This window comes from Calidris pugnax, unplaced genomic scaffold, assembly GCF_001431845.1.
Source record: "Calidris pugnax isolate Ruff unplaced genomic scaffold, ASM143184v1 scaffold15, whole genome shotgun sequence".
Lineage (NCBI taxonomy): Eukaryota > Metazoa > Chordata > Aves > Charadriiformes > Scolopacidae > Calidris > Calidris pugnax.
The window spans coordinates 6,073,334-6,100,029 of NW_015090774.1; the positions used below are offsets into that span (position 1 = coordinate 6,073,334).

The 26,696-nt window shown below is 38.3% G+C and overlaps 1 long non-coding RNA gene across 1 annotated transcript in view; it reads left to right on the forward strand.

The window, feature by feature from the left end:
- LOC106889016 overlaps positions 1-26,696 on the forward strand; it is a 51,425-nt gene that overhangs the window by 24,027 nt on the left and 702 nt on the right. The window lies entirely within an intron of this gene.

The following is a 26,696-nucleotide window of genomic DNA, read 5'->3' on the forward strand; positions in this document are numbered from 1 at the left end:
GGCCAGATTAAAATGCATGTATACACAGAGGACTGAGAGACTATGCATCCGATATTTAGAGTCTCAGAGGGTGATACCGAAATGGCTAACTTTTCAGCATCTGAATATCAGATCTCAAAGCATTTAAGCTGTAATATTTTTCCTGAAATAAATTAGGCACCTAAAAAAAAGTTAGAACTACAGATTTTGTATTGAATCTGGGCCATGGTGTACTTTTTTCCTTTATCCTCTGTGTTGCTGAGGGTGACAGGGTAGAAGGTTCTTGCTGAGATCTTTTCCAGTCCCGTCAAATGCTTGAAGAAACATTGAAAACTCCTGTGCAGTAGAAAACTACTGTAGAATCAGTTCTTAGTCTCTGTTTGAGGATAAAATGGGGGAAGGACAGCTAGGAGAGGATGAAAGAGAAAAATAACAAACACTGGGCTGGTGCCTTTGCAGGTTGAATGCAACAGATGTATGGAAGGGTGCTTGCAATGCCTGTAATCAAGCTAAATATGAAATGTCAGAGGAAAAGCTATTTGATATTCTACAGATAAAAAGAGCTGCTTCTTTTATTCAGCTGTTTGTAATGACAGTAATAATAATTTGTCATACATTATGGCAAGGACATTTTCTGTATTGTGTCCCCATTATTTTTTCACATTATATCTGTTGCCAGCCAAAGAATTTAGTGACCCTATCCTATAGTTCCAGCCCCTGTTGACACTAGACAGAAGACATCTCCAAAGCAGAAAATCTGTGCTTCCCTAGCTCCCCCCTTTTCTGGCAGGAGTCCCTTCACCTTTCTGCAAGGCCCAGAAACGTGAAAGCTGTGACCACCCCTCTGACAGCCCTTCTGACAGAAGGAGAGAGGAACCGTGCCTCTAGGACCAGGACCGAGATTCATTTAACATTTCTTTGTCAACCACAGCTCCTGCACGTGAGACTGCTGGTTTTGCATCTTTTAAGGGATATTGAACACTTGCAGGGACCTAGCTCTAAGTTTGTAACTTTTGCTTTAAAGATCTCACAGTTTACAGAGATTATAACTTCTGTTCCACTAATGATATGGATATTTGTCACACTGACGTGACAGACAAGTGCATGTTCTTTTTGCCTCAATCAGGTAAAGATTTATCTTAGATTTATGAGAAAGCCACAGTGTAAAGATACATCCTAAATATATTCCTCAGCTTTATCTTGACCCAGCATATGGCTGTGTACTTTTAGATTGGTTAATCAGAATTCCTCAGGCATTTTGTCCTGTCTAATACCAAAATCATTAATCTTATGTCTGTAAGATACTCTGCAGATCTGTTGTCACTGAGCACACCTTAGCTATATGACTGCCTGCACGTAGTGAGTACCAGCAGTGCATTATTTCATTTGCAAGGTCTTTTTCCAGAGATACATTCATCTCTTTTCATGCTGAGGTTTTCCAATGCTAGGAATTTCATAGACAATAATTATAATGTACTTCTTTTGGTAGGAAAATGTGAAGTATGAGTATTAAAATCTAAATTATGCTGGACAGATACATTGAAAAACAAAGGTTCATCTTTCTGCCAAGAAAATAGTTGTTCCAATAGCCTATTCAATTAGAAGTTACTGAGTTATTAAGTTATGGATTAATTTGCATATATATTCCCCCTGCAAAAATGGTATATGCATAGCTACATACATTTTCACATACCTGTACAATCATGCACGTACATGAAGATGCAGATGTGTAAAATCAGTAGAATCTGGACACATTGTCTAACATTTTTAGCCAAACAGAAGCCAGCTTTCTACCTTGGAAATATCTTTCAATCTGTATTCCATAAGCATTGCATCGAACAACTGGTCTGCAAATATTTCACTTTTACTTTCCCACAAAACCCTTGAGCACCCTGCAGCGGTGTCAGGTCTGAATATCGAATCTGGGGCTCGCTGCTAAGCTGTGAATTGTGCACCTTGAAGCTCTTCCCTGGGCTCAGGGCTCCCTGATCAGAGGGAGCTGCTTCTTGGAAAGGAAGAGGGTAACAGCACACGCGTACTCGTAGTTTTTCATATTAAGTTGCTATTCCTCTTAATGTATTGATTTCAGTCTGCCTTCTAAGCTGAGAAGCTGAATGAAGTAATTCTGTAACATTGCCTTAGATAAAATCCATCCAGACATAGGATAAAAAAATCAAAAGTTGCTGAGATCAGGCTAATGTGTAAAATTATGTAGTACAAACTCGTATATCTTGCTGCTTGCAGAAAGTCTACTACAATGGTGATGGGCAGGACCAGATCATAACTGGTTCTGGCATCATTTAGAAAAGGAAGGAGAGAAATATTTTATGAGTGACAAGGAATGACAGAGTTATAATCCCTTATACATCAGGCAGAGATAAAGCTGAGGAATTGTGCTTCCTGTGCAGAGGGATGGTAGGACCAAATATGATTACCAAGTAAAAGAGTAAGGTGGCTTTCATACCTTCCTCTGATCCAAGACATGCTATAAGTGCATCTCTCAAGCCACCTCTTTAAAATACTGTGGCCCTTTACCACAAATAGCTTCAGGTATATACCACAAAGGCACTGGGAGTCCATTGGAAGTCAATAGGCTCCATGGTAGCCCCTCTGAAAGTCTGGGAATAGTTTTCAACAGTACTCTGTAGAAAGGGAAGATCAGAAAACAAGTATGAATATAGCATAGATTATAATTGTGCACACAGACCCATATTTACACATCCAAGTACTTTTCTTTATATATTCAAGCATGCTCAAATTTTATAAATTAACAAAATGGATTTCCTTTAAAATACTGGCATTCTTTCTTCAACCAGCTTGCTAAATTAAACCCAGCTTAATACGAGCAAGGCAATTATGTCTGTCAAAAGGCAATAAATTTAAAAAGAACTGAATCAGACACTCTTAGATTAATGGGGAAATGCAGTAGGAGCATATAATCTTTGCTCAAACAATAAGGCCAAAATATAAAGAATGCTGTTGATGTTCATCCCTCAAAGTGTGTCTGTAACAATTGAAAAGCAAGGCAAAGTGTGATCTAAACCACTTTGTATCAATGTAGTTACCATCTATCATTCACCACAAACGTTTGCAATTTAGTCATCATATATTGATCCCAAAGAAACAGCTACATGGGAAAAATGATGTCTTTTCAGGCAACTCTGCAATGAACTCCAGTGAAATGATTGTTTAGTAGTTTGCTGAAATGAATCTTGAAAAAAATAATTCAAGCATAGATTTTTTTTTTAATGCCAAGTTACCAATTATAATAGCTTAGTTTCAAAAATATCTGTTTTGCTAAATGCAAGTTCACGATTAAGTTAAAAAATCAGGAAGGAAACCATCAGGGCAAAGGAACTATGCATAGAAAATGTGGCAGGTATGTCAGTGTCTGGATAATTACATGCCAATATAATGTAACCAATGTATGGTTAATTGCATTATTTACCGCAGTTCTTACATTCCTACAATAAAATTAAGATTCTAATTGTTCTGTTAAGTAAATCATTTTCAAAAACCATGGCAGAAGAGGCAAATTCTTATTTTGATTATAATGTAATCAGCCTAATGATATTTCCTTTTCACATCATTAAGCAATAATTCATGGTGCAGTGCAAGTAATTCAGATTAATTCTAGGAATATCAAAATCATTTGCCTATTTTAAACATGATACATGCTCCTGTGTCCTGGAAGCTGTGAAGTGAGTTTGTTTCTCATCTCTTGAACATAATTTCCTATCTAATTTTGTTTTCCACCTCCCTGTATGCTTCCCACACACCTCCTCTAGAGCTATACCGACAAGATTGCTGAGAATTCACCTTTATGAATGAGACTTAATGGCATGTGCTACCATGAAAAATGGATGAAAACAGATACCCGTAGGAAACTGATCTTTACTCACAGAGTACAGACTGGAAACACAAAATGTTTTGATTGCCTAATGGGACTCAATATTTGGAGACTGAACAGTTTAAGAGGGGTTGGGACTAACCACAGTACATGCAGCTCTGGCTTGCCAATGTGTTTCAAAAATACAGGCTTAGGAATGGCTACACAGAAACTAATGTTACTTAAGGAATAATGTTCCGGGGAAATGTCGATATACACAGGATAAAAAATGCAAAAAGTCTGAAAGTCATGCAGTCGTTGTGATTTATAATTCTTGTGTTCAGTCAGGGACATTTTTCAAGGGTAGAAGTAATTTCTGGAAACATCTTGACCACACAAGCAAAAATCACTGAAGATGCTTGCAAGCAAAAAAGATATAACATTCAGTAAGTGGAGCTAATTTTGTCTTCACAGGAGTGTGAGTTGCCCCCCTTTATATTCCCCCGTGGGATGTCTCTCCTGCAGTATGCTCTTTTGGCAAGCGCAGCAACCAAGGCATGCGTGCTGGCGTGAGTTGCTATGCTCTTTTTGAGAGGTACGGTTGGTTACTCCTGGAAATCCTCTTCAACACACAGTGGCAGAATGGCTGGAATGGGATGGGACCCCCAGAGATCGTCTGGTCCATCTCCCCTTTTGGCTGTGTGCTTTTAACAGTCACCATACAGGCTACTTATATCTGTAGCACACTTCTAGCACCTATTAATAATTTAGCGGTCTTTTATAAACTATTTATAAATCAAGTCCTAGTACAAAGTGTAGCCAAAAATCCAGCCTTTTCCTGACTGGAAGCTCAGCTCTAAGAACAAGGCCCCAGAGGTAGGTACAGAGCTCCTGGGTCTTGGGCTCAAGCCAAGGGCAGGTGAAACACCCTTCGCCCAACCCCAACGCACTGGAAGACTCAACCTCTGGCTCTCATCAGGAGGAAAGCCTGGCAACAGAGCACATCCGCTGTACGGTCTAACTGACCCACGGTGCAAGATTAATATTTTACTAGTGAATTCAACTGAATATTATGCTTAATTGACTTTACAGAAACTTAGAGTGAGCGGTGCTTCCTGTGCACAGCTAAAATAAAGGCACTTCCTAGATTCCTAGATTGCCCGTTCTGTGCCCTTGATACGTTAGTTTCCTTAAAATTTTGGCTGATTTTGCCAGAATGAGTTGTAGCAATACCAAAAAGGTATTAATTGATCTAATTTCATTTTACATCACTAAGGATCCTGTCTGATACACAGCCCAGTTTTAAATCTCCTGCACTTGGAGCGTAGAGGAGCAGTTATTTGATTATGGATGGCTCTGAAGACAGCAGTTTCCAAGGGTTACATATTTCATGCTTTCTACGTCCCATGGCATCTCCCAAGGGATGGTGCAGCGGAACACTGTTTCCCTGAAGGAAACATTGCAGCTGGCTATTCGTACCTCATTCTGCTGGAATAATAGTTTCTATTTGTTCAAAATATAACGTCTTTTAAGTGATCACTATCGAAGTGTGCTTTAGTAGTTTACTGACCCTTTTAATAGGCAAGAATTCAATCTTTTAGCAAGAAAGGAAGCCTGGCATTTGTTCAAATGTGAGCGTACACTGGTACATGCAATAAAATAAGACCCCACCACCCTCAACTTCTATTCCTGTTTAATCATTGCTCCACACAGAGAGTGCTGTGAGGATTAACTTCCAAAAATTATCAGGAAGAGAGAAAATTCGCAGCAGGCGATTTAGCTGTGTTTATTAGGATTTATACAGATGTATCTGAAAATCCTATCGCTTAGTGATTTCATTTTTGCAAGAGACATAAATCCCTTTTGAATTGATCTTCTATACCTTTCACCGAATAGGAGAGAATAACACACACTTTCTTTTGAAACTCACCAAATATTCAGTTCACTTAAATTGCACATCGTAAGACTCCAAAACTTCCCTGGCATTCTTCATTCACCTTCTTGCTTGGTTCTCTCTTGTGCAATGCATGACCAAGATAGAAATATTCTCCAGGCTTTGGGCTGACACATGCAGTCATTACTCCTAGATGGATAGGTGTCAATTTAGAGAGTCATCATGTCCTAATGGAGAGCACTCCAGAATACCACAGGTGCTTAAGTGATCTTAAGTTACTCTTTCAGTTAAAGTTGTACAAAATTATTATGGGAGACAGAAGAGTAATCAATATTTTTCTCTCTGTCCACACTTTTCCCCAGATGTCAATTATTCCATGTGAGAGAAAGCTCCATTTGAGGAAAACGGGGAAACTTGAGCAGGACAAGCCAAACACCTGTTCTTGGAGGTATTTAATCAGTATTAGTAGTAGTATAGATCTGTGTAATGATAACGTCCAAAAACTAACCTAAAACATGAACCACCATGCTAATAACTTCATAACACGCAGTAGAGACAGACCATGCCTCAGAGCTTAAATTCACCGTAGAAGATACACACAATGGGAATATTATTGGGTGGGGCAGGGTGGGAGAGAAAGCTAAGAGTTTTAACAGGCCTAGTATCTTTCTTCAATATAACCAAAAATGTGAAAGATCCCCTTGCTTTCTTTCAAGAAGATAACTGCTTTTAGCATTGGAACTCTTGGTAAAGAGGTTAAGGGTTCAAGAACACGGAATAACAATATTATTTTTTTCCTTAACTGAGTGTCAGTGTTGAGACTCTGATTCTTATATTTTGTTAACACGTCACATGCTTAACTGAAGAATCGTATTAAGTCATAGGGTTGAAAGAAACAGCTACCACTTGCAATGATGTGTGTTTGCTTTTTTTTTACATGCCTTAAATGTTAAGTATACAAGTTTGTAGAAAACCTAGAACAGCCAGGGTTAAGAACTTTCTACAAGCAATAGAGGCTAATTTCAGCCATAGTCTCTTTTCAATTTAAATAAATCAGTAACTCAGTAGAAATCATTCTCCCTATATATTTCTGTTCAGCATCTTTTCTTTTAAAGGCTGATTATTTCGGTTCCTGTGTTAAGTAGGGGATGTAAGGGAAACTTCTATTATTTTATGTCTTCCAAACTTAGTTGTTAGTTTCTAATTGGCTTACAGAAAAGCACTGGAGAGGTGAGTTATAGACACACCAAAGGAATTATTTAGACTGATGTAGCAATCAGTTGATAATTCCCATTGCACCTCCGGTTCCTCTTGATTTAATTTCACTTGACACTGCTGAGGAGAAGAACTGGCATTTAATAAACTAACTCTGGGAATCTTTTCTACATCTACGAAGAAAACAATATACAAGCTGCTCTGCTTTGCATAAAACATTTAAATATTCCCCAAATAAGAACTTGAACCCAAGCCTTTGTTGTCAATAAGTTAACCATTGGATCAAATAGTCATTCTGGTGCCCCCTGCCAAATAAAGATCTATAAATTTAAATTAAGTGGCACAACTTTGGCAAAAGAAACTGAATCCCAACAAAGAATACTCAGTGGTTCAATGGCTAGGCACTGTCCTGAGAGGCAAGAGACTGCACCTAGTCCTTTTTTCAGATGCAGAGAGATCTGGATCACGATAATTAGGCATATAATCAGCTCAGCACTATGAGCACATGGCTTATTATACAGCTCTCCAGGGCCAAAATTTTAGGTGGCAACTGATTTAGGGTACTGAGGATTTAATTTTGTACTTAAAAGCTTATCATTAATGCTGTCTATTAGAAATGTAAGTCTTTTTCTGGATTAATGCTTCTTGTCTCAATCCTTTATATGCGATATGTTGTCAAATATATTTAATATTTAAAACTGAAGTCACCTGCCCTTTGTCTTCCTGGATCTGTTACTGCTCTGCTTTTTGATCTTGAGCTAGCCATCCACTTTTTTCAGCCACCAGAATAGATATGATGCTATTTTTCAGATTTGTCTCTTTCTGAAGGCTAAAGTACATCTAGACCCTAAGATTCTGTTCATAAACTACAAACCCTTAGGGTTTTCATAAATCCTAAAGTTTCTGAAAGATGTTTTGAGCAAACAAAATACAACTTCAGCTTCAATAGACACAGAATTGCTACTAAAAATCTGCAGACAGCAAGCTTTTTATATCCATTTTCTTATCTGCTCTATTTTAATGGCAAAGACATAGAAGACACCAATCCCCATGCCAAACTGATTTGTCTTGAACAAAATAGAAACACATTCCTTTGGGGTAAATGTTCATTAAAATTGTTTCCATTGTACCTGCTTCCTCAGGTACCTCCTACATAATCCGACTTGGTATTTTGCAATTAAGTCAAGTTCTTTAATGCAGTAACGTTCCTTTTTCTCTCCTCCTGCCAGTCAAATCTTATTACAAAAGATTCTTCTACACTCAGCCAGACAGCTTGCAGTAAAGTGCTCGCTTTTCTCTTAAAAAATAGACATGACATGCTCTGTACAGTCTGTCATCAAATCATCTGTGTGGCATAATCCCCACCCTGCTATGTCAGAAAGGTAGCATGTATTCAGCTGTCTATCACTTCTTTATGCTCGTTAAACCTTTGATGAAGTCAGTGAGCCAAAATAGAATGTGAAAAATAGATGATCCTTTGAAAGCTTTATGAAAGGGTACTCAGACATGCGATCATTTAAAGCAAAGTATAGTATGTGTGTACGAAAGGAAGAGCAGGTATCGCAGAAGGGCACACTATTTTTCGCTTCAGTTTCCATTAAAATAACAATCTACACTTTCAGTTGTATGTTAATATATGTTAACTTTTCTGCAGCTTAGTGCCAACTTTACTGTAAGCTTTATGCAGATGAATGAACTTGAAACAACTGAAACATTGTTATTCTACTAATTCATTTAAGACTTAAAGTGTAGGACAGACAAGTCTGACCTTCTTACCAATGGGAGTAAGGCAGCAAAGTGCCATCTTGGCTTTCTGAGTACATACATAATTTTATATGTCTGTATAAGTGCACCCCCTAGATCTATGTCTTCAGTAATTGCCTACATTAAAAAAAATACATAAATACAAACCCAATGTCATAAAAAAGACATTTTACACTATTTAAGAGGCACAGAACGGCATATTTTTGAAAATTGTTATCTAATGTGACTGAGGGAAGTTTTATATTCCCAAGTGCTAAAGAAAAATCCCCAAATTATGAGATTTCTTAAACATTAATGGGATTTTTGCCTTAATTAAAAATACATATGTTGTGCGTTCTTTGATTTGAACTTGTAGATGCACTTTTTTTAGATGGCTTCAGTCATCTTTCTCTGCAACCTTGAAGACCAGAAAATTTACTTCCTTATAATCTGAGAAACATTAATTTCATCACTGCAGCAGTTATAAATGGGTTGTGAGGCTGCTAACAAAATCTTGAGAACTGGTCACACTGGCAACAGCACAGTTTGCTCAGAGTGGACTAATGGACCAGTGGTGGACCTCCTACATCTTCACAGGAAGAAAGAGGAAAACCTTCCCTCCACCTAATTATCTCACTTGGGGTTTTTTTTTGGTATCACTCCTGCAGTCAACTTGTTAACCAGTGTTTGTTAGCTAGAGAGTGAGTCCCCAGTAGGAAGTGGTACCTTGAGATATGCAGCAATAACAACTTTAAAACTGCTTGGCGTGAATGCATGGATACTTTCAATAAGAAGACAGCATGGCATGTTCTCCTGACACATGCTGAAGGTCAGCACTTTAAGAATCAGAAATTTTAAGCCAGTAGGAAATTGAGACGTTACACTTTAACTATCTACAATTATGTTTAGGATTCAGAAAAGAAACAGCAATTAAAAGAGTCATCCTCTATCCTTCTTTCATAAAGATCCTTGGCTAGTTCAGAGGAGACATAGTTGTCACCTTTTGACCTAAATATGCTTTTGCCACAAAAAATAAATTACACATAAATTAGCATCCATCAAAATAAAAATACAGACAACCACATGTGATTTGAGTATAATATACAGATTTTAAAGATGACAGCTATTTTCATCTTAGTAGTAGCATTGAAGCTGATTTAGAGAATGCATGGCCACATTCTTGGTTAAACCCATGTACAGTCTTTGACTATGTGTCTTTGTTAGCAAGCAGTGCGGAAAAACAAGACCGAATGTCTCTGATCTGTATCTCTTGTGTAAGGACTTCATCAGCCCTTATCCATAAAGGTTGGAGGAGGTGATCAGAGTATTAAACAAAAAAAAAAAGAAAAAGAGGTTGCATCTGTTGCTTTTCCTACCGGATACCTTCAAGCAAGTAACAAGCAACAAGAGAAAAACAGTTTTGAAGATGGATGGCTGTTTCTCTGAACTTTTTGTGCAGTCAGCATCACTGCAGCATGTTTTTCATTTTTTCATTTGTTGGCATACAGATTTGACTAGGAGATGTGGATATTTATCACCTAAAAAAGTGTGATGGTATGCGTGGGCAAGTGCATAATGCAACTCAAGGGAGTGTCCTCTCACACCACTATATTATGTTTTTTTCATGTGCATATAATGACTTTGCTGAAAAATATGTGAAGTTTGGTGGTCAAACTGACACATCCAAAGCAGGTAGAAAAAAAAAAAGGAAATAGAGGGTTTGAGCTAGGAGAGAAAGGCTACAAGTGTTACATGTTGGGGATGAGAGGAAACAGTCCATGTACTAGGAGAAAGTAAGGATGTGGAGGATTTGCCAGTTGGGTGGACGTTTACCAAGAAGCAGGTACAACAGACCCTGTTCAAGCAAGTAGGTTTCCTTGCCATTAAGATTATATAACAAAACTATTTTATATTGGGGTTTGCTAGCTGCTTTTTCAGTTCTCCAAGCACAGTGCAGTAAATACCATGTGGAAATCTGTGCAGCTACACTCCTCCTCAAAACCTTCTCTCTTCACTGGCAATTAGTTTAACTTTTTAATTACAGAAAAAAACATGCTAAGCATTGTAATGTACTCTAATACTGACTTTCAGACCAAAAACCTTTCACAGAGAAGGGCAAATTTATCTTGATGTATCTAACACTGAAATATTCCATAAATAAGAAAACTACCTTTCTCCAGCAATGGCTGCATTCTTTTGGAGAGTGCTTTGTCACTGGGTTTCTCCCACATCAATCATGGTGTGTTGCTCTGCAGAAGTCGTACTGTGTACATACTACAGCAGCCAAAATACCTAATTATTTCCTGTGTGTTAATATCTTTTTTAGGCAGCAGGAAGAAGACAAAAGCACCTCTTTTTATGCTGCTAATTATATACATAGTATCTTTTTTAGGCAGTACCTCTTTTTATGCTGCTAATTATATACATATATGCAGACAGCAATAGGTAGTGGAGCGTGAGGAAGACATCACAAATCAAAACAGAGGGGTGTGTCTAGTATTCCTGTCCCTCTGCTATGGGTTTGGTATGAAAGCAAGAATCGTATATCCTGATATGCTCTCTGTGAAATTCATCACTATTGTACAATTCAGAGAAATATAATTAATTGCTTTAGGCTGCCACGTGTTTTAACTGTGTATTGCTACCATCTAATGCGATCAGAGAAAGGGTTACATAGGTCTAGAAGGTCCACCCACGGCCTTGAAGACAGGATGAACTGTCCTTATGCTATTTGTAGCATTTTTGTCTGCTGAGTACTCTCATGATAGGGATTCCTCAACCTTCCCAGGCTATCCGTGCTTCCAATGCTTTGCTATCCCTGGAAGTGAAAAGGGGTGTGTAAATCAAGTCTTCTCTGTTGCAATTTAAGCCCATCAATTTTTCTCCTGTCTTTAACAGACATGAAACACAGGTTAGTCTCTTCCCTCAGCCCTTTACATACTTATTGTTCTCATACACCTTGCCCTGTTTTCACTTCCATTCAGTCACTCCTGAAAAAATACACTCTCTAAGCCTCCGATCAGCTTCCCACAAAGGTCTTCCCTAGACTTCATATAATGAGCCTCCCACATGTTCCTTGGTATTTGGACACTCAGCAATGGGTACTGTTTTTTGCTAAAACCCCAGCATGTGCTGAATAGAGTAGGATTCTTTTATGTGCTACACAGATTATAATCCCAGCTATACATCACCTTCTGGTGTTTGCCTTGCTCACTACAATGTGACAGAGGTGTCCCGTAGCTCACCTGGGAGCCAGAATAATCTTCATTCAGATCTTTTCTCTAGAAAAATGCTACTTAGTACAACTACTGAATAGAATGCCATTTCATAGCAAAACATCAAGTAATGATAAACCTCAAAAGGACCTCTGCTTGGACCTAAAAATTTCCCCCTGGAATTTTGCATGCATGGCACTTACATGTTTCTGCTGATTTTTGAATGGCTGTGGTCCTGAATAAACACTTGTGCTTGGCATTTTGCTTTACGGACCTAGAATCTCCTGAGGAGAAGAACTGGCATTTAATAAACTAACTCTGGGAATCTTTTCTACATCTACGAAGAAAACAATATACAAGCTGCTCTGCTTTGCATAAAACATCTAAATATTCCCCAAATAAGAACTTGAACCCAAGCCTTTGTTGTCAATAAGTTAACCATTGGATCAAATAGTCATTCTGGTGCCCCCTGCCAAATAAAGATCTATAAATTTAAATTAAGTGGCACAACTTTGGCAAAAGAAACTGAATCCCAACAAAGAATACTCAGTGGTTCAATGGCTAGGCACTGTCCTGAGAGGCAAGAGACTGCACCTAGTCCTTTTTTCAGATGCAGAGAGATCTGGATCACGATAATTAGGCATATAATCAGCTCAGCACTATGAGCACATGGCTTATTATACAGCTCTCCAGGGCCAAAATTTTAGGTGGCAACTGATTTAGGGTACTGAGGATTTAATTTTGTACTTAAAAGCTTATCATTAATGCTGTCTATTAGAAATGTAAGTCTCTTTCTGGATTAATGCTTCTTGTCTCAATCCTTTATATGCGATATGTTGTCAAATATATTTAATATTTAAAACTGAAGTCACCTGCCCTTTGTCTTCCTGGATCTGTTACTGCTCTGCTTTTTGATCTTGAGCTAGCCATCCACTTTTTTCAGCCACCAGAATAGATATGATGCTATTTTTCAGATTTGTCTCTTTCTGAAGGCTAAAGTACATCTAGACCCTAAGATTCTGTTCATAAACTACAAACCCTTAGGGTTTTCATAAATCCTAAAGTTTCTGAAAGATGTTTTGAGCAAACAAAATACAACTTCAGCTTCAATAGACACAGAATTGCTACTAAAAATCTGCAGACAGCAAGCTTTTTATATCCATTTTCTTATCTGCTCTATTTTAATGGCAAAGACATAGAAGACACCAATCCCCATGCCAAACTGATTTGTCTTGAACAAAATAGAAACACATTCCTTTGGGGTAAATGTTCATTAAAATTGTTTCCATTGTACCTGCTTCCTCAGGTACCTCCTACATAATCCGACTTGGTATTTTGCAATTAAGTCAAGTTCTTTAATGCAGTAACGTTCCTTTTTCTCTCCTCCTGCCAGTCAAATCTTATTACAAAAGATTCTTCTACACTCAGCCAGACAGCTTGCAGTAAAGTGCTCGCTTTTCTCTTAAAAAATAGACATGACATGCTCTGTACAGTCTGTCATCAAATCATCTGTGTGGCATAATCCCCACCCTGCTATGTCAGAAAGGTAGCATGTATTCAGCTGTCTATCACTTCTTTATGCTCGTTAAACCTTTGATGAAGTCAGTGAGCCAAAATAGAATGTGAAAAATAGATGATCCTTTGAAAGCTTTATGAAAGGGTACTCAGACATGCGATCATTTAAAGCAAAGTATAGTATGTGTGTACGAAAGGAAGAGCAGGTATCGCAGAAGGGCACACTATTTTTCGCTTCAGTTTCCATTAAAATAACAATCTACACTTTCAGTTGTATGTTAATATATGTTAACTTTTCTGCAGCTTAGTGCCAACTTTACTGTAAGCTTTATGCAGATGAATGAACTTGAAACAACTGAAACATTGTTATTCTACTAATTCATTTAAGACTTAAAGTGTAGGACAGACAAGTCTGACCTTCTTACCAATGGGAGTAAGGCAGCAAAGTGCCATCTTGGCTTTCTGAGTACATACATAATTTTATATGTCTGTATAAGTGCACCCCCTAGATCTATGTCTTCAGTAATTGCCTACATTAAAAAAAATACATAAATACAAACCCAATGTCATAAAAAAGACATTTTACACTATTTAAGAGGCACAGAACGGCATATTTTTGAAAATTGTTATCTAATGTGACTGAGGGAAGTTTTATATTCCCAAATGCTAAAGAAAAATCCCCAAATTATGAGATTTCTTAAACATTAATGGGATTTTTGCCTTAATTAAAAATACATATGTTGTGCGTTCTTTGATTTGAACTTGTAGATGCACTTTTTTTAGATGGCTTCAGTCATCTTTCTCTGCAACCTTGAAGACCAGAAAATTTACTTCCTTATAATCTGAGAAACATTAATTTCATCACTGCAGCAGTTATAAATGGGTTGCGAGGCTGCTAACAAAATCTTGAGAACTGGTCACACTGGCAACAGCACAGTTTGCTCAGAGTGGACTAATGGACCAGTGGTGGACCTCCTACATCTTCACAGGAAGAAAGAGGAAAACCTTCCCTCCACCTAATTATCTCACTTGGGTTTTTTTTTGGTATCACTCCTGCAGTCAACTTGTTAACCAGTGTTTGTTAGCTAGAGAGTGAGTCCCCAGTAGGAAGTGGTACCTTGAGATATGCAGCAATAACAACTTTAAAACTGCTTGGCGTGAATGCATGGATACTTTCAATAAGAAGACAGCATGGCATGTTCTCCTGACACATGCTGAAGGTCAGCACTTTAAGAATCAGAAATTTTAAGCCAGTAGGAAATTGAGACGTTACACTTTAACTATCTACAATTATGTTTAGGATTCAGAAAAGAAACAGCAATTAAAAGAGTCATCCTCTATCCTTCTTTCATAAAGATCCTTGGCTAGTTCAGAGGAGACATAGTTGTCACCTTTTGACCTAAATATGCTTTTGCCACAAAAAATAAATTACACATAAATTAGCATCCATCAAAATAAAAATACAGACAACCACATGTGATTTGAGTATAATATACAGATTTTAAAGATGACAGCTATTTTCATCTTAGTAGTAGCATTGAAGCTGATTTAGAGAATGCATGGCCACATTCTTGGTTAAACCCATGTACAGTCTTTGACTATGTGTCTTTGTTAGCAAGCAGTGCGGAAAAACAAGACCGAATGTCTCTGATCTGTATCTCTTGTGTAAGGACTTCATCAGCCCTTATCCATAAAGGTTGGAGGAGGTGATCAGAGTATTAAACAAAAAAAAAAAGAAAAAGAGGTTGCATCTGTTGCTTTTCCTACCGGATACCTTCAAGCAAGTAACAAGCAACAAGAGAAAAACAGTTTTGAAGATGGATGGCTGTTTCTCTGAACTTTTTGTGCAGTCAGCATCACTGCAGCATGTTTTTCATTTTTTCATTTGTTGGCATACAGATTTGACTAGGAGATGTGGATATTTATCACCTAAAAAAGTGTGATGGTATGCGTGGGCAAGTGCATAATGCAACTCAAGGGAGTGTCCTCTCACACCACTATATTATGTTTTTTTCATGTGCATATAATGACTTTGCTGAAAAATATGTGAAGTTTGGTGGTCAAACTGACACATCCAAAGCAGGTAGAAAAAAAAAAAGGAAATAGAGGGTTTGAGCTAGGAGAGAAAGGCTACAAGTGTTACATGTTGGGGATGAGAGGAAACAGTCCACGTACCAGGAGAAAGTAAGGATGTGGAGGATTTGCCAGTTGGGTGGACGTTTACCAAGAAGCAGGTACAACAGACCCTGTTCAAGCAAGTAGGTTTCCTTGCCATTAAGATTATATAACAAAACTATTTTATATTGGGGTTTGCTGGCTGCTTTTTCAGTTCTCCAAGCACAGTGCAGTAAATACCATGTGGAAATCTGTGCAGCTACACTCCTCCTCAAAACCTTCTCTCTTCACTGGCAATTAGTTTAACTTTTTAATTACAGAAAAAAACATGCTAAGCATTGTAATGTACTCTAATACTGACTTTCAGACCAAAAATCTTTCACAGAAAAGGGCAAATTTATCTTGATGTATCTAACACTGAAATATTCCGTAAATAAGAAAACTACCTTCCTCCAGCAATGGCTGCATTCTTGTGGAGAGTGCTTTGTCACTGGGTTTCTCCCACATCAATCATGGTGTGTTGCTCTGCAGAAGTCGTACTGTGTACATACTACAGCAGCCAAAATACCTAATTATTTCCTGTGTGTTAATATCTTTTTTAGGCAGCAGGAAGAAGACAAAAGCACCTCTTTTTATGCTGCTAATTATATACATATATGCAGACAGGAATAGGTAGTGGAGCGTGAGGAAGACATCACAAATCAAAACAGAGGGGTGTGTCTAGTATTCCTGTCCCTCTGCTATGGGTTTGGTATGAAAGCAAGAATCGTATATCCTGATATGCTCTCTGTGAAATTCATCACTATTGTACAATTCAGAGAAATATAATTAATTGCTTTAGGCTGCCACGTGTTTTAACTGTGTATTGCTACCATCTAATGCGATCAGAGAAAGGGTTACATAGGTCTAGAAGGTCCACCCACGGCCTTGAAGACAGGATGAACTGTCCTTATGCTATTTGTAGCATTTTTGTCTGCTGAGTACTCTCATGATAGGGATTCCTCAACCTTCCCAGGCTATCCGTGCTTCCAATGCTTTGCTATCCCTGCAAGTGAAAAGGCATGTGTAAGTCAAGTCTTCTCTGTTGCAATTTAAGCCCATCAATTTTTCTCCTGTCTTTAACAGACATGAAACACAGGTTAGTCTCTTCCCTCAGCCCTTTACATACTTATTGTTCTCATACACCTTGCCCTGTTTTCACTTCAATCACTCCTGAAAAAATACTCTCTCTAAGCCTCCAACCAGCTTCCCACAAAGGTCTTGCCTGGACTTCGTACAACGAGCCCACATGTTCCCTAGTACTTGGACACTCAGCAATGGATACTGTTTTTTGTTAAAACACCAGCATGTGCTGAATAGAGTAGGATTCTTTTATGTGCTACACAGATTGTAATCTCAGCTATACTCACCTTCTGGTGTTTGCCTTGCTCACTACAATGTGACAGAGGTGTCCCGTAGCTCACCTGGGAGCCAGAATAATCTTCATTCAGATCTTTTCTCTAGAAAAATGCTACTTAGTACAACTACTGAATAGAATGCCATTTCATAGCAAAACATCAAGTAATGATAAACCTCAAAAGGACCTCTGCTTGGACCTAAAAATTTCCCCCTGGAATTTTGCATGCATGGCACTTACATGTTTCTGCTGATTTTTGAATGGCTGTGGTCCTGAATAAACACTTGTGCTTGGCATTTTGCTTTACGGACCTAGAATCTCTGTTAAGGCCTTTTTGAAAACTTGCATTTCAACACTGAAAATCTTGCATGGCAAGTGCCAAGCCACAAACCTGGGCTTGTGAAAGTAAGCATTTCAAAGCTGATGCATAAAGAACGAAGCTGATATGTGAGGAATGGGACAAAGGCAAAGAGAAAGAGGCAGGCAATTAGAAATGGATAAACGGGTGCAGTTGAAACAAAGTTCTTACTAAAAGTAAACCCAAATTAAACATGCTGAAGGCTCAGAAAAGGCTCGTCTGCAGCTCTCATCACTCTTCAGTCAGCAGTTTTCTCTTTTGGAGAGGTCTGCTCTTCCTGCTGCCAGCAGGTGCTTTGCAGATACTGCAGAGACGCACAAATCACTTCCAGCAGCTCAAGTACAAGCATCCTGACAGCCCCACGGGTTTGGCAAAGGGTGGATCAGGGTGATGAATGAGGGGCTCTGCTCTCAATTGCAAAGACACTTTGCTTACAAACTATGTGCTAGTGACATAGTTGGGCCCAAATAAATTCCCCATTGACTGTCTGGTGGCTATTAGAACAAACTTGCAAATTTTTCTTCACTTCTGTAGTGTTATTACTTTCATGTAATCCTAGGATCATCTAGGGAAAAAGTGTCCAGGTCAGCTCCTAGAATCCATACCTATTTTTTCATTCACTCCTAGCATTTCTGTAGGAACAGAAGACTGAAAACAAACTGTATAGAAATTGAATTAGAACTTAGTATGTGGCTTCTTGTTAGAGAATTTTATAGCATGAAGATTCATGAAGGTACAGTTTTACAAATGTTTAGTCATTAGAATGGTAAGAGACAAATGTATCACTGCAAATGAGGAAATTTCTGCACAGTGTATCTCATGGGTGTATGCTTTTTCTCCTGTTCTAAGTCACCACCAGTTAAAGCTAAGATACAATTATGAAAAAGTGTGAGATGGTTCTTCCCTACATTTATGATTACATTTATGGAAGGAGAACTTCAGTAGCTGATAGAAACAATTCCTCAGCAATAAAATAATTTATTGGGTTTCAGAAAAAAAATGTAATTTTTTTTCTTGTGCTTGTAGAAGTGATAAGTAACTAACCCAAGGATTAAAGTCTGAAGACAACAGAGCTGTTTATTTGAGCAGTGAGAGCAGCACTGGGAATTAAGTGAATAATTCTAATTATTCTGATTGCAGAAATGTTGTCATAGTGCTATATAAATATACCATCTCTGTAAAAATTTTACTCTTTAAAAATTCCTCATGGATTGTCCCTTGTACTATTTCCCCCAGCCTTAGCAACACACCCTCTTGTGGGACTTACCTTGGGGCATACAGCCCTCTAATTCCGTTCAGGCATTGCCAGAAGTTGGCACACTGAAGATTAAAGTTGAAAAATGTGTTTAATTGTCAGATTTTTCAGGGCCAAGCTCTGCAGGGCCAGAGGCGGATAAGTCCCTAGCAGCTTTAGGGGATACAAGACACTAAAATTTATATTTCCAGAAGAGATCCAGCTGCAGGTAGGCTTTCTGGACTCACTGGGGTGGCCAGGCTGCAGGAACAAGCTGGCAGTCTGTCTCCTGCGAGCCCTGGCTGTCAGGCATCCATCTGCCCTGGCTCTGCTTGGTGCCAGCTCTGCTCCCTACATCTGCTTATGCCAACGGGTGGGTGTTGCAGGCTACAGCCTACAGACACCCCCAGGCACCCAAAGACAGGTGGCCATGTGTGGGAAAACACACAGTGCAGGCTTAAAGCTGTCTCTGCGGTCAAAATAAAGGCCACCGAGGATAAGTGAGCTTCCATGGGTCTCACCAAATTCAGTGCAACAGGCCCATAATGTCACAAATTGCAAGACCTGACAGTAAGTAGAATATAACTTGGCAGCTTAATGAGTCTGCCTGCACCCCAATTACAACACTAAGTATTTTAGCATGGTCTTTCATAATCAAGGCTCCCACTCTAGGTAATCATGGAGCTTCTGAAGAACAGTGTGTATACTGCCAGTGTGCTCTGAAAATTGAGGATAGATGCTAAAGCTATAGTATCTCTTCTTAATCCAGTAAAGAGAGAAGAAAAACTCCTCCAGGGTGCTTTCTAGACAAAAGAGAAACATGAAAACATTAAAAATCTGTGTCACAAGGTTTTATTGTATTGTCAGGTTGTAGCAGCTGTGGGCATATGAGGACACGTTTTGTTCTGTATGGTTGTTTAAATATAGATTTTGTTTCTCATCTCCATCTGGCTCTTCTTCCACGTCCACAATAATAATAATAGTAATAATAATTCTTATATCATAGTTAGAGGATGAGCAGCCTATCCACTTTGGATCAAGACATGAATAGTTGACATCCAGGGAAAGTTTATAAAACACTTCCTGGTGTTATTACACCCACTCAAGCTCCAAGGAAAATTATTATCAATGCTTTGTACTGAACTCTTATCAGTTGCCGTAAGGATTTCACTGTTACGCAAAATTGAAATAATTTAAGATCAAAAGAATCATATTACCATGTAAAATTTGTCTTTCTGATAAAATTAATAATAACAAAGATAATTGACCTGCTTATGATAGATAATTGCCTCTGAAGAAGTTAATGTTATATTTATTAAGCAGGGATAGTAAGCACACATAAGGATTAGTAGTGTAATAAGCCATATATGAACCAGTATCATGAGAAAATCAGTAAACATGCTGTGTTCATATTCAGATTTTATTTTTAATATTTTGGTATTTCTGTGATTAATAATATTAGAATGAAAATTCATATAATGATTTGGCCATCTTTTATTGGATCTTTTATATTTGTACAATGTTTTTATATATTATTAATAATTTTTAAGAAACTGTTTTGAAATTTGAGCTGTACCTTCATCAAAGAAGTTCAATTATTTCCCATGCGATCATCCATTACCTTGGCAAAGGGAAGGAAAATTAGTTCCTCTGGAAAAAAAAAAGTTGACTTTGCTGATTGACAGTCAGCAAATGCATCTCATAGCTTAAAAAGACAGTAGTAAAAGAAGAAAAAACAATGACCGGTGTGCACCTTGAAAAGAAAACCTACTGTTCTAATGAGAAGGAAGAAAAAATTACCAAGTGATGTCTTCAAAAGTTCATACCCTACCTTGTCAAACTCTATACCACCACTGTAACTCCCTGATCTTAGACAGCACACACAGCTGCTAGGGAGAGTGATGGCGTAAAAAGAAGATAAATGGCTGACGTGCAGCCATTTATGCAATACTGGAAAGAGTTTTCTTCCAGCAGCCACTTACAAAGTATGGGACCAGGAATGGGTAGAATGCATGCGCTCTTGGGCAAAGAGGAATTTATAAAGTGCTGCCATGCAGCTAAGGGCAAAGAGAACATATGGTGCTAGGCATAACCAGGAGTTAATAGGATAGTCACCATGATAATGCCTTTGCAGCTAAAAAATACAAATTTTGAGAGCTTAAGACAAAGCTGTGCCTGTGGGGATGGTGGCACTGTGCCTCGGCATGAGTTGCCAGAGAGTAAGCTGTATCCCAGCCCCTAGCACCTGCACTCAGCCTTCCTCTGACGGCAGGAACCTCAACCAGAGCCTGTCAGCTTCTCTGCACAGGCAAAAAGTGAAATGCTTCTTCCTTCGATGGACAGGGCTTGTGAAGCACAATCACTGGACTACAACTGTGCACACGCAGAGTTATCTTGTGTGCCAGCAGGAAGCACAGGCCCTTGTTATTGCAGCCAAAGCGGCTCCTGAATGGGAGCTCAGAGGATAGTGAAGCTCAGCATGGCTCCTGGCACCTGATGCTGGAGATGTCTTGTCTCGCTATTTAAGAATTTTCTAAAAAGGATTCTCCAGGCATGGCATACTTTGCCACGTAAGATGGACCTGGCAGATGGGAACTGCTGAGCACACTGATTTTCTTGGTTCTTTTACCCTGTCTCCAATTTCCCCATGGATCACTCCAGATATAACCTCCTTCACCTTCACGAAACTTTTTGGATCTTGTTCCCATCCAACCTCACATTCCTAATTTAGGGCTGGGGCGTTGGCTGCTCCCTCTGACCAGCCCCTGACATCATCCCCATCTCCTACATCTCCTGTCACATTACGATAAAAGCATTTTCACGCCTTTCCGGATGCTGCTTCTCACTTTTGGAAGGCGTTCCCCACAAACAAGAGCACAGCTAAGCCATTCTTCCCCTTTATCTCCCTATATAAAATTTTTCTTTGTCAAGATGCCAATAAAGCAATTAGCAACAGTTATGCTACTAGCATGCTGGTGGCTATCAGGATGGCTGATCTGATAACATTTTTTCTCATATAATTTCTCTTTTTTTTTTTTAATCCTCTATTTGCCTGGGTACATCATGCATTGTCTGCTGTTGTAGATTTCAAGAGTAAACTGCTGGAGACAGGAACCCCTGCTTTCTTTATATTTTATTCTGTGCCTGGCACAGTGAGGTCTCTAGTCTTAATCTAATCTCCTATGCTACCCAAATACAAATTATTATATTTGGAGTATCCTTAAAGATGTGCCTAATATTCAAATAATGCATTGCCTCACAGTATCAAAGAAATTAGCAGATCTCCTCCTCCTTTCAGATTAGTTATATTATTTCTCAGGAGCTTCGTAAGAGATGCTGGTAAGGTACAAAAGAAGGTACACCCATCAATATTTAACCCACACAACAACACCGTAAGGGAGACTTGTCACAGTACCAAACATTTCTGTGTTGTGGGAATTTAATTATGCCTCGCCTGTTTCATGGAAACTGTAACCTAGATACAGAGCCACCAAACTGATAAACATAACTCAATATTTGGCATGTTATGAACAACCGTATTTCAGAGGAAATTATTTGACTTCGTTTATATAGATCATAAGCCTGAAACTAAATTACAGCCACGAATTTTGGCTCAGCAGAGTTCTCTGAACTATAATAGCAAAGTCTGAGATAAGGTCTGGGTTTTTTAGACTTCCAGAGTGAAACTTCCCTTTCTTTTTATAATGTCAACCCTACCACTGTACATTTCACCCTATAGTAACATTTTTAATTATAAATGTCATTTTTCCATAGAGTTGGACTAAGTGGAAAAGAAAAGTTCTCCAGGTTCAAAGGAATTGCCACAGGTTGGGAGCAAACGATAAACAGTTTTGTTTGGTGATTTTATTCACGTGCAAGAAAAAGAACAGATTAAGAGTGACTTGGGAATGTCTTCACTTTCTATATAAAATTAAAACATGACTGCTTCACGCTTTTTTTTAAGCCATTCAAAGTATTGGGGGGGGCGTAGAGAAGCGGGGCGGTTGTTCTCGTCTCCCAAGTCACAGGAGATAGGACAAGGAGAAATGGCCTCAAGTTGTGCCAGGGGAGGTTTGGATTGGATATGAGGAAAAATTTATTCACGGAAAGGGTTATCCAGCATTGGAATAGGCTGCCCAGGGAAGTGGTTGAGGCACCATCCCTGGAGGTGTTCAAAAGACGGGTTGACATGTTCCTCAGGAATATGGATTAGTGAATTTTTTATTGCTTTTATTTTTTTGTCAGAGTTAGGTTGATGGTTGGACTAGATGATCTTTAAGGTCCCTTCCAACCTAGACGATTCTATGATTCTATTTTCTGATTAAGAACATCAAAGTCCAATTTTCATTAGCAAGTACAACTGGTAACTCTAATTGTAGAAAGTACGGTTTTCTTTTTTTCCAGCATCCTTACGAGGAAAGTATCCTCAAGTCTCTCTGGCTGATAAATGAATAATGAATTAGCTCACTATGTCTCAGCAGAGGAAAACATATGATATGAAAATCTCAAAAACAGCACTAAATTTTCAAATCAAATAGACCAGTTTCCCATCTACAGATGCTGTAGATTAACATTTGAATCCCATGCTGATCTTGAGTATTTAGAACTTCACAAGCAAAACAATAAAAACCCAAGGTAAATTTGACACTGTTGTTTTTATCAAACATTTAACATTCTCGTTCAGTGTTAGAGCACCACAGGAAAAAGGGACTACACTGTAGACATAAACTAGTGCAGAGAGTCAGTACTGTTCCATTTAAAGTTTGTGATAGAATCACCAAGGAACTTACCGTGTATTTCAGACTGACGCAATCTTATTTTAATTTCTAAATACGTGTGGATTTCTGCATACCCCTGTACAAATAAATACCACTTTATTCCTAAATACCATGATATTTACATTATTTAAAAATTAAACAAACTTGCTGGATCAATTTCCCAAGTTCAGCTGAGCTACACTTGACACTAAGCTTGCAAGGAAACAGAGGAGAGAAGTGACTTTTGTTTGTCTTCACCTTCTTTCCCCTATCGCGTCTCTGGCAGTTGTGGGAGTGTCTTTGAGAGTCTGTTCATTTCAAGGTGCTTCAGATTTCATCTGTACCATCTTTGTTTATCTCCAGCAATTATACACTTATCAGGCTGACTAAAAATAATTCAAAGGAAGACTTTGTTCCACTCTATTAAGGAGTTTCCAGCATATCTGATACAAGTTATGTAGTGATAAAAGCTATGTAATCATGCAATTAATTATTCTCTTTCCTTGCATAAATGATGCATAAAGTTTTGTTACCAAGAAAAAGGGATAGTCCTCTATTCACTGAGACATTAAAATTATTAGGCATTTAGATGTGAAAATGTATACTTAATTAGGATTACTACATGAATTTACAAAAGGCAAGGTATTCAAATAGTTGTTATCCAGTCTAACCCATCTGCTGGACTTTTCTTGTCTGATTAAGCCCCAAATAATACTATTATTAACTTTTCATTTCTGGCCTTCACTGTTTTATTATCTCCCTGAAAAGGTAATATGCCTTGTTTAGCTTTAAAATTAAATTGTAGGTATTCACTTGTCATGTCTCTCCACACTTTCACTTTATTTCACACAAAAGGTCTTAAGACTGCCAGACTTACACTTGGGAGAGAGTGGCAAGTGTCTGAACGCTGTAGCTTTGCAGAGGTGGTTACTCAGTGCCACCCACATGGATCAGACACGCTGGTTGTGATTGCAAGTGAGAAAACTATTCATGCCACTGCAAAGTTGTAACATAGGCTAGAAATCAATTCTTGTGCTGACAGCAACTCACCAGAATTCACCTTCTCCATTTCAGTATTTCACTTTTTTGAGACCACATTTTAGAAGTTCTTGTGAATCCTGATTCCAGTGCCATACCTGAGAGGGGGGAAAAAAAAAAAAAAAAAAAAGCAGCTGGAAAGAGAAATAACCAGAAGGAACTGCTCAGATTTCCTGCCAAGACCACACAAGCATGCTTTATTTTCTGTACCGCTGCAGTGTTTTACATACAGCAGAATCTCATTATTTTGTACTTCAGTATTCATATCTTAGGTAAACCACACAATCCAAGCAGAAGTTAGCAAGTTCTTCCCACATCCTGTAAAAAAAGTTAACAGCAGAAGCAAGGGATGCTATATTTCTAGTGAATTGTTGGTTTTACAGAAAGAAAATTCTCTGCTTTCACTTGTCTGCAAATAATTAAAACTAAAGTTGAATTGCCAACATTAATTAAAACTAATTCCTAGATTCCCCTGTACTTCAAGATAACTGCACTGTCACATTCTTCAAGAATGTACTTTCTTTTCAGAAAGAGGTACAAAGCTGCCAACAAAATGTCTCTGAAGCTTTCAATCTTCCCTTTCCATGGGGAAGTATGTAAATAGATGAGTGAAATGGAAATTGTTATATAAAAACTGAATCGGCCAGAAAGAATAAATTACTTTTTTTTTTTTTTTTTTTTTTATTTATCAGCATGGGATGATACTAATATGGAATCTAATCAAGTCTGTGTTACAAGCAGAACTTAGGATCAACACTAATATCTCCTTCAGGACAGACAGGACATATTTTCAGTGCTCAGTTTAAAGAATTAATTCCCTTCGTAGAGTCCAAGGTTTGTATAGTATAAACCAACTTTTCTTAGTGATAAATAAGTGGAAACAAATCCTGCATGGCAGATACAGAAACAATATTTAATTAAAGATATTAACATTGTTCAGATATTTAATTCAGATATGTTTGATATGTTTGCTCTTGTTAACTCATTTATAACCCATAGCAGCCTTGGTCTAGCCTAAGAATGCCAAAAACTGAAAATTAAACCAAGTAACATTATAAAAAGTGACAGATGGGAAAAGGAATGGTTTAAACACAAAGCTAAATCCCACTGCTGGAAATTAAGCACAAGGCAAGGAACAAAAAGCAATTTATTCAAAGGACTAAGTCCAGCAAATGAATGGGAAGAAACTCATAAATATAATTCTGTACAACATGAAAAATAAGAACATCTGTTTTACTATAATTATTACAAACCTCCAGGTTTCGTGCAAGTCATTCTATTTATGTATAAGTCCATCATCCTAATCAACAAAGAAACAGCACTGCACATGTGGGACAGAGCCCAAAGGTTTTGTGCAGCTTGAAATCTTGCAGGATTTTCGCATCTTTGGAGTTTAATTGTTAATGAATATTCTGGCTGTTGTTTTTCATCCAACTTCTGTCTGTGGTCATACTTTCATATTGCAGGGTTTGTGTCAAATTTTTAGTCCTGCAACAAATCCAGACAAAGATGGAGATGGATAGAAGATTTTTCACTTGTTATTTGTGAAAAATATTTTATGATTATTTTTTTTTTTATGTGAATCTGTTGTTAAGGATATGTTACAGGAGCTACTGACCTCTACTTTCTCATGTGATCCTTCTATTTACCACTACTCAGGCTTCCTGATCTGGTGCTTTCTCCCAGTGTGTACTGCATTCAGGCAGGTTGGTAAATAGCTGAGCAGGAGCCATTCAGGAGAAAATCAGAGGTTTTCCTGAAGAGAGGAACTCCCTGCTCCATGGTGTGCCCTATCACATCTGGGAAAGGGAGCAGAAGTCACAACATGGCAGATGGCCACTACACAGACTCCTAATTCAGGTCCTCAAGACTGAAAGCCTGACCACTGCATCTACCTGGCCCAAGTGTCCAGCTTTTCTCTCCGCATACCTGAGTGTGGTAGGGATGGGAAACACCTGGGCCATGCCATGGTGTGTGGTTGAAACATGCACTCTGATCCAAGATCCCAAAAGCACTTCCAGATATCACAGAGCAGGCTTTAAGTCGGTGGTGTCTGTTCCAATGATCTCTTCGCTGTTCTATCAAACACCAAAAAGAAACACGTAATGCAGCTGGTAGCTCCAAGCAGTGTTTTCTCCTCCAGCATTGAGCAGACCTCCTGCACTGCAAGAATCCAGTCTGGTGAACTGTAGTTTGGTATACTGTAGTATAGAAGTGGACTCACACAAAAGTCATTATTCCGGCATGGTTTATGGGTGTTTTACACTTTTCTGTCCTTATTTTTGTATACAGCAATTACAATATCATCAATTAACATTAGAAGTAAAGTGGATCACATAACTGATTATCTTGCCTACAACTGGATAACTAGGGGAACATGAACTGAACAATCTCTAAGGAGGAAATAA